The sequence below is a fragment of the Aristolochia californica genome, unplaced genomic scaffold (assembly GCF_029961685.1).
Source record: "Aristolochia californica isolate CCGP_79_NKW_82.1479 unplaced genomic scaffold, dmAriCali1.0.hap1 SCAF_10, whole genome shotgun sequence".
NCBI classification, from domain to species: Eukaryota; Viridiplantae; Streptophyta; class Magnoliopsida; order Piperales; family Aristolochiaceae; genus Aristolochia; species Aristolochia californica.
Window position 1 is genome coordinate 26445550 of NW_027181771.1, and position 4662 is coordinate 26450211.

At 39.9% G+C, this 4662-nt stretch overlaps 1 pseudogene; it reads right to left on the reverse strand.

Moving 5' to 3' along the window:
- Positions 1–1189: 1189 nt before the first annotated feature.
- LOC137943008 (L-type lectin-domain containing receptor kinase SIT2-like) lies at positions 1190–4242 on the reverse strand (annotated as a pseudogene).
- Positions 4243–4662: the final 420 nt, after the last annotated feature.

Genomic DNA, 4662 nt, shown 5'->3' on the forward strand with positions numbered 1-4662 from the left:
AAACATTTTGTTATCATAAATAGACAATAGTTAGAAAAGTTGAGAAGAGTCAATATTAGTGGGCCTATGATCATTCATCAATCATCATCTCGAGTGTCTCAAATGCCATTGTAGTTTACTTAGTGCAAAGAAAAGTCTTTTTCTTCTAGATTGCTAGTGTTTTGCCTTATTTGGGTTAATGGTCTTTCGTTAAACTTTGGTAATACTCCATCATCGTCCCCAAGAAGCCTCTCAACTATTTGATGATTATGGACAACAGTCAATCAACTATCACTTGCAAGTTCTATAAATCACCAAGTGCACCTCTTGTTGTCAAAATGTGCATTTGGATGGTTTGAGGAGCAATTTATGTTCCCTCAATGCCTCCAATTGATAAGTGTTTATAAATGTTATTATGTTGCATCAAAGTGTTACTGTCACCTAAGATGTTACCAAATATAAGTACTAAAAAGAATCCTAAAAAAAGGGTATATAAACCCTGTCATAAGGCCTTGGAAGGTGGCTACCATATTCATTTCTGAAAATCGTGTAACCAAGAACTCATTATGATCTTTAGTAATTATTATGACTCTGAAATGTTGCTTTCTCAGCATTAAGACCTCAAATTCATCTCGAGGAAAAAAAGCAGCTACCCTGGGAAAGAGAAAAAAACTAGGACAAGTTACCTAACTTTGTATACTTACAAGGATATCTCAACAACTAAAATAAATAGATCATCTTGAACCACCACCTTCAAAGGTATGATGAATACTATTCTTCTTTGAGCTAGAGATATTTCGGGAAGAAAAGACTGGTGGAAGCATCATAGACTTTTGAAAGTAACTTCTTCTCATATCAAAATGTAATTCATGACCCTAACCAAAGTAAAGGCTTTGCGTATGTTTAACCACTGACAAGAAGATTAACACCCTTCATATATTTCACAAATTGACTGTGTATTGTTATAAGTCAAGAAAAGGGAGAATTCGGATCCCTGACAAAGGATCTAAAACTCCTTGATTTTGAAACCCCGCAACTTAGGGATGAGTTTTATCGTACTGAGTCCAAATCTTAAATATTCAACATATAAACACAGAAAAGAAAACTAGATTACAACACTAGAGGCATTAAAAAAATCATTGGCCACATTATCTACGTAAACTTCACTGCTCTCTAAACCGGTCGAATCCACTTACTCGGATATAGGGGCTCACCCTTCCAAAACCTGAATTATTTGTCTCACCCGAGTGCGATACCCTGCCATCGCGTAGGAGCAAAGCAGGCCAAGTTTGAGCACCAGCTCCATTTCATCCATGACATAGTCTCCCCTCAATTTGGGATCGCTTGCTTCCAGAATTGATCCTCTCTTCCAATAGTTGAAAACCCAGTCCCTCAAAACCAACTCCTCCCCTGAACATGATGTGCCTCCTTCTAGTGGCGTCTTCAAGCATGAAAATGCCAAGAGTGAAGACATTTGTGTTGGATTATAAACTTGATCCATGATCGAAGCCAAAATGAAGCTTCGTAATTAAGAGATGAGTTGGCAGCTTAAGTCGGTTTCTTGAAGATAAGCTCGTTGTGCTGGAAAGAAACTTGGAGAAGAAGCAACGTGTGTGGCAATGAATTTGCCAAGTAATAGAAGTTTATGTGGGGATTATTCACCCTCTATATCTATAAATACCTGTGTAACTATGTAAAACGATAAGAAGAAAAAAAAAAAAGAATACTGAGAGAGTTATAAGAAGACATTCTTCTTCTTCCATTTCTGTGTACGAAATTCCAGAATGAAGCAAAGACGATAGAGAATGAGATAGAGCAAAAGAGTGATTGTCGTTTTCCATTGGTATTAGAGCTTCCGTTGAACGACGCTTTTGTTGTCTTCTACGGAGTCGGTGGAGGATTTTTCGGAAGCAACTTATGTTTTTGGAATTCCAGAACTAGAAACCTTTGCTGCTCTTCTTCTTCCTGTCTATGAGAAGAATTTCAGAAACAGAGAAGAAAACGTTCTTTGGTTTTTCAATAGAGAAAGAGAGAAGATGATCTCTTAGACTTGGTTCCCGAATCATTTTCGATTTCCGAATCTGACCCGGTTCACTAATCCTTTCCAGATTCATTAAAACGACCGGTTTCCCCACCATCAAACTCATCTAGTTTTCCCTCAACTCGGTTCAAACTCGGCCAGTTTGGCTCAACTTAGTGTGTTGATTCAACAACGTTTCTGATGGCTCGTCTGACGTCCAATGGGGAAGATTTTGGCGGCGTTGGATTTGTCTCGTCGAGAGCTTCGATTTGATAAGGTATAAACTTTGAAAAAAAATTCTAAAGTTTTCTTTATTTAGAAATATGGCAAATAGTGTGGCATCCTTCCAAATTCTGACACTTAACAACCATAATTACGACAACTGGAGTATCAAGATGAAGGTCCTTCTTGGAGTACATGGTGTCTGAGATATCATGGAAAAAGGCTTTAGCGAGCAAGAAAGAGAAGATGCTCTTACACAAGAGCAAACGACAACTTTAAAGGATTCAATAAAGAGAGACAAGAAAACTCTCTACCTCATTTATCAATCATTAGATGATGATGGTTTTGAAAAAATTTCGGGTACAACCTTCGCCAAAGAAGCATGGGAGAAGTTTCAAACCTCTTACAAAGGAGTTGAGAAGGTGAAGAAGGTAGTCTCCAAACATTAAGAGGTGAATTCGAATCTCACACGAAAGTATTTGAATCCATTTCAGATTATTTTTCAAGAGTAGCAGTTGCCTCTAATCAATTGAAAAGAAATAGTGTAAAACTAGAAGACATGAGAATAATAAAGAAGATACTTCATTCATTGGATCCCAAATTTGAGCACATCGCTGTGATAATTGAAGAAACTAAAGGCTTGGAAGAAATGATGATCAAGTAACTCTAAGGAACATTGCAAGTCTATGAAGAAAAACACAAAAGGAAGCAAATACTTCACAAGATTAAAGAACCTACTAGGAGTCACAAGCTCAAGTTTAAGGGGGAGTGTTGGATTATAAACTTGATCCATTATCGAAGCCCAAATGAAGCTTCGTAATTAAGAGATGAGCGGGCAACTTCAGTCGGTTTCTTGAAGATAAGCTCGTTGTGCTGGCAAGAAGCTTGGAGAAGAAGCAAGAGAAGAAATCAATGTGTGTGGCAATGAATTTGCCAAGTAACAAAAGTTTATGTGGTGATTATTCATCCTCAACATCTGTAAATATTTGTGTAACTATGTAAAATGATAAGAAGAAAAAGAAAAGAATATTGAGAGAGTTATTAGAAGATATTCTTATTCTTCCATTTTTGTGACAATCTGTGCTCGTGGTAGCTTTGCTTGTTCGGGTGAGCTGAGGCGCCAGGTACCCGATTGTTCCCACAACGTAGTAGTTTTCGGAGCCGCTCCATGGTGGTATAACCTTGCCAAACCAAAATCACCTAATCACTGTCAAGAAGAACATTGCTGGCTTTCACGTTTCTGTGCAGGACGATCTGCTCCCATTCTTGATGCAGGTAGAGGAGTCCTGCAGCTACAACTTTAACGATTCGCACTCTCTGGTTCCAATTCAATGTTAACTTGTGATCGAACAGGAATTTCTCTAAACTCCCATTGGGAATATATTCGTTGACCAGGAGGAGCTCTCCTTTACGCCGGCAATACCCAGGGAGTCCTACCAAGTTGCGGTGACGCATCGGGCCCAGGCTCACGATCTCGGAAATGAATTCTTTCATACACTGTTTTGAATCATGAGAAACTTTCTTCACGGGGACTTCAATCTTGGACGAGGGCAGTTTGCCTCTATAAACCCGACCAAAGCCTCCTACTCCTAAGAGTTTCTTGTCTCTGAATCTCTTGGAAGCCCTGAACAAGTCCTTGTACCTGAACCTGTGGACTCCCGTTCCCAGTCTTCCAGTACTTCGCTATATTTGATCTTCCTTCTTACAGAAATAATAGCAGCAGAGACGGCAGCTAATGTGAGAAATCCTGTAATTAAGGGTAACCCAATTGTCAAAATCCTTGGTTTCGGTTTGGGAGTTACTCGAGGTAGCGTGGGCAGGGAAGAGGTATCAGGTGCTCGAGCTTGGCCGTTCATGTTAATGCTCTATCCGAGTATGTAGTGAGAAGCTCGAAGCTGACCAGTAGATGAGGAAACGCCGAGAATCAAGTTGGCGTCACTGAATCCATTGTAGGCGAAATTTTTTCGTACGGGTTCTACGTCTCGGAGGAGGTTAATCATTAGGAGGATCTCCAGGAACATTGCTGAGAGAATCAGTACTTGAGACTGAGAGTTGAAACACCAAGATGCCGTTTTGTTATAATATGGTTAAAGAAATTTAATCTGTTTCATTTAAGCTCCACTGCCCGAATATCTTTGGATATTAATAATGCGTCATGAATCTAGGGGGGCTGCTTTGCCTCGCCGTCTCCTCCAAGGTACCCGAGAGGGACAGTTTCACGGACACCAGAGAAGTGGAAGAAACCAGGAACGAATGAGCGGTAGGGAAATCTGCCCTTATTATTACAGCCTCGAGTGATAGATCAAGGTATCTTAGTTGCTTCTTATCTATTTTGTTTCTTATGGCCCCATATTCTCATTTTAGTTGACGGTACGCTAGTGATAGAAAGTAGGGGTTGCTTCGAACCGAGCCGGCTCGTGAGCGGCTTGTGTTCGGCTCGG